This window comes from Nicotiana tomentosiformis, chromosome 8 (assembly GCF_000390325.3).
Source record: "Nicotiana tomentosiformis chromosome 8, ASM39032v3, whole genome shotgun sequence".
NCBI lineage: Eukaryota > Viridiplantae > Streptophyta > Magnoliopsida > Solanales > Solanaceae > Nicotiana > Nicotiana tomentosiformis.
Window position 1 is genome coordinate 21,515,229 of NC_090819.1, and position 15,189 is coordinate 21,530,417.

General features: G+C 38.7%; 1 pseudogene; it reads left to right on the forward strand.

Annotated features, from left to right (window-relative positions):
• Window positions 1-3,986: 3,986 nt before the first annotated feature.
• Window positions 3,987-8,145, forward strand: LOC104111514 (uncharacterized; annotated as a pseudogene).
• Window positions 8,146-15,189: the final 7,044 nt, after the last annotated feature.

Here is a 15,189-nt window from a genome sequence, read left to right on the forward strand (position 1 = left end):
CAACTGCTGGTAAGCGGTGCGGCTGGGGCACTTCGGCCTCCGTCCCCGCGGCTCCCTCCCTATCCCCAGCGCGCTCGCTAGCGTGCGTGACGGGTGATTAACGAACCCCGGCGCAGAAAGCGCCAAGGAATACTAAATTAAAAGCCTGCCTCTCGCGTCCCGTTCGCGGTGCGCGCGGGGGACTTGTGCTTCTTTTGAAATACAAACGACTCTCGGCAACGGATATCTCGGTTCTCACATCGATGAAGAAGGAAAACATAACCTTAACTACCTAGGAAAGCAATAAATCTAGTACCAAAATATATGGAAATAAGTTAAAACCAATCTTGGATAGAATCTTGAAAGTCGCAAACCAATCATGGATAGGCTCGAATCTAGCCAAAATAATTCGATACAATCACTAAATATTATAGGAATCAATTCTATAAGAAAATACTATATTTTTAAGAAAAGATCCCGAAATTAATTAAAAATTCGCTCGTGGGGCCCATATCAAGGAATCCGACGAAAGTTATGAAATCCGACAACTCATTCAATTACGAGTCCAACGATACTAGTTTGACTCAAATCCGACTCCGAATCGATTACAAAACTTTTCCTAAAAAGTGTTTCCCGTCTATTTATAGTGGCCCAAAATTCTTTGACAAAAATGCCCTTCGGGAGGTGTTGCACCCTATTTTGCACGAGTCAAAATAGGATTCAACTAGTGGTTTCCCTGTTAATGATAAAAGAGAGTCACCACCTAATATTTAAAGGTATACTAGGGTACCTATTTGTTCATTAGATTATAACGTATTGGCCTGCTAACCAGTGAGATTTGGGTAAGGGTTCTTGTTCTTCTAAGGGGAAGGTGTTAGGAACCCCTAAAATCTACCTGACATAGCTCCATAGGATTTAGACTAGGTTCGGGAATTTAAAGGTCTACATTATACTTTAGTTAGTGCTAAATGTATGTGACTTACTCTATGCCATGTTTTTAAAACTAATCGTTTTGAAAGAAAATAATATATGCATTTTGAAAAAAGGAGATAGGTTTAATTTGTAGAAGCCCTTCAAAATATTTACATCTACAAGATTTGCAAAGATGAAAGATATGGCTATGTTGAATACTTCATAACATGATTACTTATAAACAATCTAATAGAGTAGAGACTATTAGAAATGGGCCATTGAATATACCTTTGGGAATTTGTTTCAATTTGTAGCAACATATTTGAAGAAAAAGAAATCGTTGAAAGTTTAATAGCCTTGATTCCAATCGCGTTGATTTTTGTTTATAGAAAGAACTGATTTTGAAATCTCCCTTTCAATTCCGGGTTTTAGAAGAAGAACTACATGCTTTTCAAATCTGTTTTGAACTTCAAAGACCTTCATTAAAATGGTTAGTGTGACAAAAAAATGAAATCTCATGAAATGAAGGATAGATGATCAAAGTACCGAAATCTAGAACTAATTGTAATGTAATAGTGATTTCATTTATTACCTATGCATCTTGGCTTGCCTGGGTTCCCAAAAGGGCTTAAGGTAAATAAAACATCCAATCAACATCGTTAATATTATACATATGTAAAGAAAAAGACAACTAATTCAGTTCATCTAATAATGAGGAAGGAAAGGGAATTGGACTCAGTAATTTGGGCTGAAGAGATTAAGCCTAGTGAACAACGGACAAGCGGCAACAGCTCCCATGACTTTAGACTCAAACGCTTGAACTTGGACCTGAGTCCTTGAAAACTTAGCAGGCTCAGTTCAGTTACATGCTCAAGAGAAAAAGGCAGAAATTAGTGACAAAGCCGAATAAAATGTTTAAATGCAGATAAGATCAAACATAAAGCCAAAATGAAACTGTAATAAATATTAGTGGTTAAGAATGTAAATGAAACTTTGTAAGATCAAACAGAGTAAAGAAAATAACAGTGAAGCATTTTCTTCATTAGATACTAACCCTAAAGAGATTAGCAAATGTCGATGATTGAGGGGTTAAGGTAAAATTCCTTTATAGCCAAGACACCCTTTGAACCCCTGGTACTTCAAAGGTCACAAGGGTCTCAAGGACCCCGAGTAATGCTTATGTTAGGGAGAGTATCTCAAGCACAAATTAAATTTTACTCCTAAATACCCATAACCACTCACCCTTATTCCTCCCTATAGGTTTAAATGCCAATGAGGCATTCGTTTGTAAGTTTCAATACAACTGTAACAATAGAACACAGATTTAGGCATGTATACTTCTAATCAAAAACTATGCTACTGTGAACATGTAATAATAGGTAACACAAAAGAGATCACCCGGTCTGTTTGATAATAGGAATGAGTACAACAATCCAAGAGAAGACAATCATGCTCATACAAAAATATTCCTAAGGAGTGTAAGACTACAACAAGATGAAGCATAGGGTCAAGCCAACAAATTCAATATAAAAGTTCAGAACAAAGGAGGTTTCACACGGAATACGTAGGGTACTAATAACAAGATAACTAGTCCAATTACATAGGTGAATGTATCAGCCCAAACATGATTGAAGTTTAACTTGGCATAGTCAGTTCAGGGGGTGATATACATGTAGGCTAGAAGATCAATCTTAGTATGATTCAAATTTAGTAGTAGGATTACTAGTTCATTAAATTCTTAATCAAAATATCCAGGTTCATAACTAAGCCTATAGAAATAGAGGTCATCAACTAATATAGAATAACATTCATTTTAATAGGTCAAACATGTATTAAGAAATTGTTTGAGCCTATGAGTGCCAACAGTAGATTTTCTCCTCAAATTCTCCTTTATTAGTGGCCTAGGCATGAGTCCTGCAGATAAGAATGTTCATAAGTATAACTAGGCAGATACATAAACACAAGGACTAACAGAGGATATTCAATCTCATTACACGGTGATGTTTTCAAAAATTACAAGATGACAGAACATTTTTTAAAAGCAGGTAGCCCAACAACAAAACTAGTGAGTTGATAGTACAATCACAAACATATATTGGATCTTTAAGTGTACATAATAAACATGGTTCAAAGTATAAAGGTTCATGATGGAATGGATCAACAAGTAGTATAATATAATTAACCCCATAATTAGTGTAATACATAAGCATCAAACATAAGTTCCCAACAAAATATCATATGGGTCTAAGATCACAGTTTGGTCAAGTTAGCATGGTGGCATGGTTAAAAGAACATCGGAAGTCTTATAACTAGTAACAAGAGTTCAACTGAATTTTTACCATTCATTATAGAAGGTGTTATCCAACTAAGTCACAAATTAACTTGCAACACTAAAGAAATCAAGGATTATCATAAGGATAAGCATTTAAGTTAACAAGCATAATAGAGAACACAATAGGTAATCCAGTAATTACCAACATGCATCATGGACGAAGGAGAAGATATCATAATCACTAAATAAATGCACATTATTGAAAGAAAAGGGAGTGTCAGTGTACACTGACCTTCTGCAGAGCAGGAAACCAAGAAAAGCCATTTGTTTAGCTGAAATAAACAACACTATCATACAACGTATGTTACTATGAGATATTGATTTGCCTTTAAATACTGACATTATACTACATGTGGCTATATGAATCTAAAGTTCCTTAAGTAGAGTGTGCAATGAAGGGAAAGCTTCTCTACGAGAGCCTATGGATGATTGGGGGAGTAGAGGTAGCAGCAGTAATAGTCTTAGATAAATATACGCTCATAAATTTTACACATAACAGGGCAGTTTCAAAATAACATAGGATATGAAGATGATGAAGAGTATCCAGGTATGGCAACCATACCTTTGCACTTTTCTGTTATTATTAAAGAACAATCTATATTGCCAAATATAGATGTATAAATCTACGTACCATCCTATTAATTGATTTAACTACTATTTTTCTTAGAGGTGGATGTTGAATGTGGCGAAATTTATACTGAAGGTACTTATGAAAAACTCCTTATTCACACAACACAGTTCGATAAAACAAATCAATAATCTCATGGCTTTCACTTTATATACTATTGCAAGTATAGATTACTGGGATATAGGAGATGCTACATATGAATGCGAAAAGTGTGGGGCTCTTTTTTGGTATGAAGAAAGAATCCGCAAGCATTACAACTCAAAAAAACCTATTTTCACAATGTGTTGTGATCGTGGAAAAATAAAGCTTCCAGATCTTAAGAAGCCTCCTAAAGTTTTGGAACATCTTTTATTTGGATCAGGTTAGAGGAATTATAACTTTTAATATCAACATGTTCAAATCAACTTATATTCACATTTATCATTTTGCAATGGTTTTAATATAGGTGCTAAAAGTAGCCATTTTCGAGAAAATATTAGGAGTTATAACTCTACCTTCTCATTTACATCAATGGGGGGTAAGGTTGATGTCTCTATCAACCAGAAAAGAGGGCCAAGAACATTCAGATTATGTGGTCAAAACTATCATCAAATTGGGAGCTTACTACCTCCCGAAGGATCTACTCCAAAATTTGCACAATTATATATATATGATACAGAGAATGAAGTTAGAAATAGAATCAATGCTATCAGGTTAGTCTTATACCTTTATTATATAATACTATGAAAATAACAATTAACTTAGAAACCTTTATTGATATCATATATTTGTTTTTCAGTCGTGGCCAAAATATTAATAAACTTCATGCTGAAATTGTTTCCGATATGAAACAAATGCTTGATGACAATAATGTTTTTGCAAAAACATTTAGGATGGTCAGAGATCGATTCCAAGAGAATGTAGACTCCAATGTTAAGCTCAGATTAATAGGAAAAAGAGGTACCGATGGTAGAAGATACAACTTACCAACAATACCAGAAGTAGCTGCTTTGGTGGTTGGTGATTTTGAAGTTTCTGGAAGTGACCGCGATATCATTATAGAAACACAATCTGGACAACTAAAAAGGATAAATGAACTAAATGCTGCATATTTAGGTCTACAATATCCTTTGCTTTTTCCTTATAGTGAAGATGGGTACAGAGAGGACATTCCTTTAAGTCAAGGTGAAGAATCATCGAGAGGAAGGCAATGTGTTAGCATGCGAGAATTTTTCGCTTATAGAATTCAGGAAAGAAAAGATGAAGTTCCCACCATTGTGTCTTCAGGAAGATTATTTCAGCAATTTTTAGTTAATGGTTATACAATGATAGAATCTTCTCGGTTGAAGTTTATAAGGACTCATCAAAAGCAATTAAGAGTTGATTCTTATAAAGTCCTAACAGATGCTATATTGCATGGTGACATCGATCCTTCATCCCAAGGTAAAAGGATAATTCTACCTTCAAGCTTTACAGGGGGTGTACGATACATGGTTTAGAACTATCAAGATGCTATGGCAATATGCAAATGGGCTGGGTACCCTGATTTTTTTATCACATTTACTTGCAATCCTAAGTGGCCAGAGATTACTAGATTTGTGGAGAGCAGGAACTTGAATCCTGAAGATCGTCCAGACATTTTAAGTAGGGTGTTCAAAATTAAATTGGACCTCTTAATCAAGGATTTGAGAGATAATCAAATTTTTGGACAAGTAAAAGCAGGTATACAATATTTAAAATTTTATTTAAATAAATATGGCGATTTTATATGATTCTTTCCTATGATTCAGATAATTATTTTTCCTAATAAACTTGCGTAATTTCCAATGCAGTGATTTATACCATTGAGTTCCAAAAACAAGGGCTGCCTCATGCTCATATCTTACTTTTTCTTCATGAGCATAACAAATTTCCATCTGCGCCAGATATTGATCGAATAATTTCGGCAGAAATACCAGATGAAGTGGGTGATCCTAATTATTACAATGCCGTAAAAAATTTAATGATGCATGGTCCATGTGGTTCTGCTAGGAAATCTTCTCCCTGCATGCAGAATGGTAGATGTACAAAGCACTTTCCTAAAAGGTTTGTTGACGCAACAACGGTTGATGAAGAAGGGTATCCTATTTATAGAAGAAGAGATAATGGTAGAACAATTATGAAAAATGGTATTGATTTGGATAACAGATATGTGGTGCCACACAATCACTTCTTATTATTAAAATATGGCGCTCATATCAATGTGGAGTGGTGCAATCAAACAAGATCCATTAAATACTTATTTAAGTATGTTAATAAAGGTCATGATCGTGCAACTGCTGCTTTTTCTCAAAGTACTCATGACAATGGTTCATCAACCGTTGATGAAATCAACATGTGTTATGATTGTCGCTACATATCCCCATGTGAAGCTGCTTGGAGAATATTTAAATTCCCAATTCACCATAGAGAACCGTCAGTGGAAAGACTATCATTCCATCTTCCAAATGAGCAAAGTGTCATTTTCTCTGATAATGATCCAATTGATAATGTTGCCAATAAACCAACTGTAAAGGAATCGATGTTTTTAGGATGGTTTGAGGCAAACAAACTTTATTTGGAAGCAAGAGATTTGACTTACGCAGAATTCCCTCTTAAATTTTGGTGGAACCAAAAATTAAAAAAATGGGAAAAGAGGATAAAATCTGCATTTTCTATTGGGAGGATTTTCTTTGTTACTCCAGGGAGCGGAGAGATATATTATCTCAGATTGTTGTTGAATGTAATCAAAGGTCCAATTTCGTATGAACAACTTAGAAGAATTAATAATCAGAGCTATCTTACTTTTAGAGATGCATGTTATGCACTTGGGTTGTTGGATGACGACAAAGAGTATGTGGATGCTATAAAGGAAGCAAGTACTTGGGGAATGCCATCTTATCTAAGATAGTTATTTGTCATGTTGTTGTTATCAAATTCAATGTCACGACCAGAAATTGTTTGGCAATCATCGTGGCAGTTATTGTCAGAAGATATTCTCCACGAAGAAAGAACATTATTGAGTAACCCAGGTATTAGAATATAAAATTTTCATATTAAAATAATTTTTTACTGCTATATGGATTAAACGAGAAATAAATGTTGATATATGATAACTTTTATAATATTCTACTTTGTTGAATATTATAGAATGATAGATGAAGACAACTCTCTATTTTTAACTTTTGATAAAGTCAATTTGATCAATTTATAATATCAATCTTTTCTCGCTACATTTTGTTCTTATATGTTCTAAACAACATCACAAATTGCAGCTTTCTCTTGTCTTATTTTAATACATGTAGTTAAAAGAACTAAAAATAGTACTCCAGATCCGTGCTTAGATATGTTATTTTATAAATTAAACCAATGATCGGTATGCTCATACAAACAAATTACATATACATGAAACTACATGGTTGAGTTTTAAGTATGAGTATATATTTTATTTTGAACTCTAACATTATTATGTCATGCAGAGGCAGAGCTAACCGATTATGAATTGAAAAAACGTTGCTTGAAAAAGCTGGACATGATTTTAAAAGGTTATGGAAAAAGCTTTAACGATTTTCCGACAATGCCAAGACCATATTACAATGAAGAAGAATTTGATGGTGCCAACAGACTAATTAATGAGGAATTGCGCTTTAATAGGCGTTCTATGACACAAGAACATCAACAATTCTTAATGAAATTAACATTCGAGCAGAAGTCTGTTTATGATAAAATCATATCTGCAGTGAATGAAGATAAAGGAGGGTTATTCTTTTTATATGGTCATGGAGGAACTGGCAAAACTTTTATTTGGAAAACATTGTCTTCTGGCATACAATCTAAAGGCGATATAGTGATAAATGTTGCTTTAAGTGGTATTGCTTCTCTTTTGTTACCAGGAGGTCGAACTGCTCATTCAAGATTTGCGATCCCTCTAAATCCAACTGAAGATTCAACATGCAATATAAAACAAGGTAGTCCTTTGGCAAAGTTGATTGTGAAGGCAAAATTAATCATTTGGAATGAGGCACCAATGATGCATAAATACTGTTTTGAAGCTCTTGATCAAACTCTTAGAGATATTCTAATATTTAAAGATCCATTAAATTTAGATCGGCCATTTGGAGGCAAAACAATTGTTCTTGAGGTGACTTGAGACAAATCTTGCCTGTAATTACAAAAGGTAGCAGGCAAGAGATTGTTAAGACAACTCTAAATTCTTCATATTTGTGGCCCCACTGTCAGGTTTTAAAGCTAACAACAAATATGAGATTGCAAGGAAATATATAAGAGTTCAACTGAATTTTTACCATTCATTATAGAAGGTGTTATCCAACTAAGTCACAAATTAACTTGCAACACTAAAGAAATCAAGGATTATCATAAGGATAAGCATTTAAGTTAACAAGCATAACAGAGAACACAATAGGTAATCCAGTAATTACCAACATGCATCATGGACGAAGGAGAAGATATCATAATCACTAAATAAATGCACATTATTGAAAGAAAAAGGAGTGTCAGTGTACACTGACCTTCTGCAGAGCAGGAAACCAAGAAAAGCCATTTGTTTAGCCGTTAAGAAGCCAAACTCAAGCTTAAACAGTGTATGAACTCAAAATCGAAGATAGAAAAAAAAACCAGTGAGAAGTCTAGGGATTTTTAATTCTCTTTCGTTTTCTATGTTGTATTAGGTGGTAGGTCATGTTAGGTGAGAGCATTGAAGGCTCCTATTTTCAGTTCTTCGGATCTACCCTGATCCCATCACAAGATACTATGTGGCCCAAGAATGCCACTGAATCAAGCCAGAATTCACACTTAGAAAATTTTGCATACAACATCTTATCCCTCAAGGTTTGAAGCACGGTCATTAGGTGCTACTCATGATCCTCCCGAGACCGGAAATATACCAGGATGTCGTCATTAAACACAATGCAAATGAATCAAGATAAGGCCGGAACACACTGTGCATCAAATGCATAAAGGCTATTGGGGCATTTGTCAGCCCAAATGACATGACAAGATACTTGTAGTGACCATATCTGGTCCTGAAAGCAATTTTCGGGATATCCGGCTCCCGAATCTTCAATTGATGATAGCCGAAACGCAAATTAATCTTGAAAAACACCCTGGCACCCTGTAACTGATCAAATAAATCATCGATGCAAGGTAAAGGATACTTGTTCTTCACTGTAACCTTGTTCAACTATCGTTAATCAATACATATATGCATAGAACTATCCTTCTTCTTCACAAATAAGACTGGAGCACCTCAAGGTGATACACTGGGCCTGATGAAACCCTTATCAAGCAACTCCTGCAAGTGCTCCTTCAACTCCTTTAACTCAGGAGGAGCTATACGGTAGGGAGGAATAGAAATGGGTTGAGTACCCGGCAACAAATCAATTTCGAAATTAATATCTCTATCGGTCGGCATACCCGAAAGATCCGCTCGAAACACACCAGGAAAATCCCTCACTACTGGAACTGACTCAACTATAGGGGTATCAATACTGACATCTCTCACATAGGCCGAATACGTATCACACCCCTTCTCAACCATTCGTTGAGCCTTAAGAAATGAAATGACCCTGCGGTGAGTATACTCTAAGGTACCTCTCCACTCTAACCTCGGCAAGCCTAGCATAGCCAGCGTCACGGTCTTAGCATGACAATCAAGAATAGCATAATGGGACGACAGCCAGTCCATGCCCAAGATAATATCAAAATCTGCCATACTGAGTAATAACAAATCGGCTCTGATTTCAAAACCACTAAGGGAAATCAAACACGACCGATATACGCGGTCTACAACAAGAGAATCTCCCACGGGAGTAGATACATAAAAAAGGGAACTCAAGGAATCCCGAGATATCCCCAAATAATACTGATGCATCCCTATGACAAACAGGACGATACCTGTGATGACTGAATCTGAAGCGACAGCCTCTGAACGGGCTGGAAGGGCATAGTACCTGTTCTGGCCTCCCCCTCTAGGGCGACCCCTACCTCCTCGACCTCCGCCTCGAGCTGCCTGAGAAGGTGGAGTGGCAGCTGGGGCTGGAAGAATGGCCGGAGGACCCTATGGAGCACGTGGAGGTTGATAAGTCTGTAGAGGTGCACCCCTCCTGGATCTGGGGTAATCTCTAACCATGTGATAAGTGTCACCACACTCAAAACAACCCCTCGGAGTACGCGACGGCTGAGACTTACTCGGACCTGGCCTGCTAGACTGGCCGGTAATATCACCTCGAGTAGAAGGAATACTGGACACTAGCGGTGCATAATAGGGCTCCTGATGTCTAGGAGGAGCTGGAACATCGCTGGCTGCCGGAAGAGCTGAATGAACAAGGCGACTTACAAAACAACTACCATAGCGTGCTGCTGGTGCACGCGCTCCTGAATAATGACCAGTCTCTCGAGAGCTCTTGGCCACTCTCTTCTCTTTGTCTCGGGCGAACATGCCCTCCACTCTCCTGGCAATGCTCACTGCCTGTTGATAAGTGATGTCCATCTCCAACACCCTAGCCATACTGGTCTGAATACTGGGGTGGAGTCCCTCAATGAAGCGACGAACCCTCTCTTTGACTGTAGCAACCAGATCCGGTGCATGGCGAGCTAAGTCACTGAAACGGACTGCATACTCCGACACAGTCATAGCACCCTAACGCAGCTGTTCAAACTCTACGCGCCAAGCATCCCTGAGTCTCTGAGGAACATACTCACGCAAGAACATCTCTAAAAACTGAGAAGAAGTGAGTGAGGCTGCCTCGTCAGGACTACTCAGCTCATAGGCACGCCACCACTGATATGCTGCTCCCCTCAGCTGGAAAGCGGTGAAAGAAACCCCACTCGTCTCCACAATGCCCATAGTGCGGAGAATACGATGACACTCCTCAAGAAAACCCAGAGCATCATCTGAAGCTAGTCCGCTAAAAGTAGGTGGGTGGTACTTCTTGTACCTCTCAAGTCTGAGCTACTCTGCCTCAGAAGCAGCTACCTTGGTCTCACTCTAAAGCGGAGCCACTGGGGGCATAGGAATATACTCTGGGGCCTGATCAACCTAGACCCTCTGCTCAGGAGTGCGGGCTGCGGGAGTCCGTGCCCCTCCCCTGGCCTGAGATGTAGCAGGAACTATCGGAAATAGTCCAGCATGAGCCAGGGTGCTGAACATGCTCATGAACTGAGCTAAAGTCTCCTGGAGGGCTGGAGTAGCAATATGGATCTCCGGTGCTGGCCCTCCAGCTGGAGCTGCTGGGGGCTCCTCTGACGCAGCTCTTGCAGGTGCTCGGGCTGCACCGCGTGGTCGTCCTCTACCCCGACCCTGGCCTCTGGCAGCTCTGCCAGGGGGCCCGGGTGCCTGATCGTCGGTCCTCCCGGTACGGGTCCTCACCATCTGTGAGAAAGAATAGATTAGATTTTTAGAATTTTGATGTCAATAACTCGCACGACAAGGAAATCAAAGGAATATGATTGTTCTTAACAGTTACATAGCCTCCCAAAAATAAGTACGGACGTCTCCGCACCGATCCGCGAGACTCTAATAAACCGGCTTGTGACTCGCCACTCCTATGAACCTAGTGCTCTGATACCAAATTGTCACGACCCAAATTAACCCTCTGTAAGGTGTCGTGATGGTACCTAGTCTTTATGACTAGGTAAGCCTAATATTATGAAAAATGTAAAGAAAACACAACATTTTAAAGATAAACAGCATATTGTGAATACCCAAGAATAGTACCACTCAGCATATACAAAATAATTTCTCAAGACCCAGAATATTACTAAGTCACAAGCTGCTATAATCTATGTAGATCTATACAAAAGGCTGAAGATAATAAAGAAAGTCTCTAGGTGAGGGAATAGAAGGGGACTCCGAAGATCTGCGGACGCAAGCAGAAGTACCTTGAAGTCTCCTAGAATCAGCAGCACGCACTAACCCCGAGGCTGATAGCTCGCACCTGGATCTGCACACGAAAACATGTGCAGGAAAGGGCATGAGTACACCACAATAGTACCTAGTAAGTGCCAAGTCTAACCTTAGTCGAGTAGTGACGAGGTCAGGTCAAGGCCCTACCGGAGTAAATATAATAAATTAAACAGTAAAATATATAAGTAAAATTTACGGTAACACACTTAAAGTAATTCTCGAAATTTTAACAGTTAAGGGATCCCTCGGCTCACAACAAGGTAAACACAATGGGGAATCTCTCGGGATACCGTCCCGTAGTTCCGAATGAATATGCAGTACAGGGGGATCTCCCGGAATACGTCCATAGTCCCAAAGTAAATATGCAGTGCTGGGGGATCTCCCGAAATACGTATGTAGTCCCAAAATTAATATGCAAGACAGAAGGATCTCCCGGAATACATATGCAGTCCCAATTTAAATATGTAACGCAAGATGAAATGGCAGGTATGGCATCGAGTTATACAGTTTATACTGAACACAGATAAGGAAAGTAGGGACTTAACTAAGCATGGCGCACAAAATGTCAAATAGGCAGTTAAAACACGTAAGCATGCTTCTCTAATCCAAGCTAAACAATTAAACGTATTAGTGCAATTTAATAAGGGAAAACAGTTTATGATTTAGAAAGGAAAAACGAGCTTTTTTTTTTGCAATAATATCCCATGTATGTACTCGTCACCTCACATACACAACGTCCACACATCAATTAATATCAAACATCCTAAGGGGAAAGTCCCTAACACAAGGTTAGGCAAACCATTTACCTCGAACAGCTCAAATCAACTCGATATCACGTTCTTACCATGAGTATCCGACTCCAAATGGCCTGAATCTATTCAAATTAATTGCCTAATGTAAATATAACTACAAGTAACTAATTTAGCTAATTAATTCAAAGCTATAGCGTGAAATTAGGAAAAATGCCCAAAAAGTCTCCTCGGGCCCATGTCTCAGAATTGGGTAAAAATTACAAATTATGAATACCCATTCACTCACGAGTTCACTCGAACAAAAATCATCTAAATCCGGCGTCAAATTCCCGTTTAAATCTCAGATTTTCAATTGGGGAACCTTTTCTCCCAATTCCAAACTTCTACCCTCAAATTTCTTAATTAGACGAGGAAAACAATAATAGATTAATGTATTATGATCAAAATAGAGTTAGAATTAGTAACCCAATAGTTCTCCTTCAAAATCCCTCGAGAAATCGTCTCCTACCGAGCTCTAAATCGAATTTTGTGTTATGAAATTTCAAACCCTCGAAATTCCCTTTTCTGCCCAGTGATATATGCATCTGCGCTCATGGGGCCGCATCTGCGGTCCTGCACCTGCGAAAAAATCATCGCAGGTGTGAAGGTCACGTATCTGGGCTGGGGCCGCATCTGCGGGCATTTCTCGCACCTGCGGTCCAAATGGCGCATCTGCGCATTTCATTAAAGCAGCTAGGCTCCGCACCTGCGCCCACGCTTCGCATATGCGGGCTCGCAGGTGCGGTCAAACTTGCGCACCCGCGCTCCATAACCAGCTCCACCAGTTCCGCATCTGCGCACTCCCTCCACACCTGTGGCTCTTGTACCTGCGGCCTCCCTTCCGCAGGTGCGAAACACCAGAACTAGCAAAGGCACCAGATTATTTCTAAGTCCAAATTCATTCCGTTAAGCATCCAAAACACACCCGAGGCCCCCAGGACCTCAACTAAACATACAAACCAATCATAAAACACCATACGCACTTAGTCGAGCCTTCAAACCACATCGAACAATACCAAAATCATGAATTAAGCACGGATTCAAGCCTAAGAATTTAGAATTTTCCAAATTCTACAAACGACACCGAACCACATCAAATCTAGTACGAATGACCTAAAATTTTACACACAGGTCACAAATGACACTACGAACCTACAACCACTTTCGGAATTCCATTCCGAGCTCGATATCAAAATTTTCACTATCGGCCGAAATCGCCGAAAAACTAACTTTAGCCAATTCAAGCCTAAATCTACTACAGACCTCCAAAAAATATTCCGGACGCGCTCCTAACCCAAAAATAACTCAACGGAGCTAACAGAGTTGACGAAATTCCATTCCAGATTCGTCTTCACACATTTCCGACTACAGTCCAAACTCTAAGGCTTAAACTCACAACTAGGGACTAAGTGTCCCAAAACTCTCTGAATTCCATAACCAATTACTCCGGCAAGTCCCAATAGCGGAAACAAACGTGGGGAAAATAGTTATTAGGGGATAGGGGCTCTAATTCTCAAAACGACCAGCCGGGTCGTTACAACTTACTAGCTGGCATGAACTATGTTAGGACACTTGCACAAGCATACACGTAGTTGAGCACTCTTATAGGTTAAGAAGTGTTCTTGATATTGTTGAGTATAGATGAACACCCTTGTTTACTTGTCTTCTATATGAGAATGGCTCTATTCGGCACCTGAGTCGTCAGTGCGGTTATAAAGTGTAATGAGGGCACATGATGTCAAGTGTTAGGGTTCAAGTATTGGAACCCGTGAGTTATTAATAGTATGAGGTCCAGTACCTCGTGGAGTTTATTGACTAAAATCCGGTGTGAAAGCTGGCGTATTGTTGAGTTGTTACTTATCCTTTCTTTATTTGTGATTATCGGACTTAGGTTGTGTTTTTGTTCATTCTTCTATGTCATTATTTTGGTGTTCCACTGATAGTTGTTTACCTTCCTTATTGCAATTACCGCATTAATTGCCACTTCGCGTAGTCTTTATGTATATATCATACTTTGTTGTTTCTATACTTATACTTGTTCAGGTTATTTAGTCCAGTAGGTGTCTTGACTATTCCTCGTCACTACTCCAGTGAGGTTAGTCTTGATAATTGATGGGTACCGCCTTGGTGTACTCATACAACACTTTTGCACATTTATTTGCAGAATCAGGTATTTCAAAGTCAGTTGATCATTAGCTAGCTATGCAGACTTGTTGCTGTGGAAACTCAAGGTAAACCTGCTGCTGCATTCGTAGGCTTTGGAGTCACCATCTTATTTTGTATTCACACCTTTTTTTACCTATTTCCAAACTGTTGTATTTAGGAATTTTTAGCAAACTCTGTAGAGCTTATGACTTGTACTACCGGTTTTGGGAATTATAAATTTTATAAAGATTTCCATTTTCAAAAAATTATAAGATGTTATTTAATTATTGTTGTTATTCAGAAAATATAGACTTACCTAGTCTCTAAGACTAGGTGCCATCACGATACCCAACTGATGGAAAATTGGGTCGTGACAAGTTGGTATCAGAGCTCTAGGTTCATAGGTGCTACGAGTCATAAGCTAGTTTAGTAGAGTCTTGCGGATCGGTACGGAGACGTATGTACTTATCTTCGAGAGGCT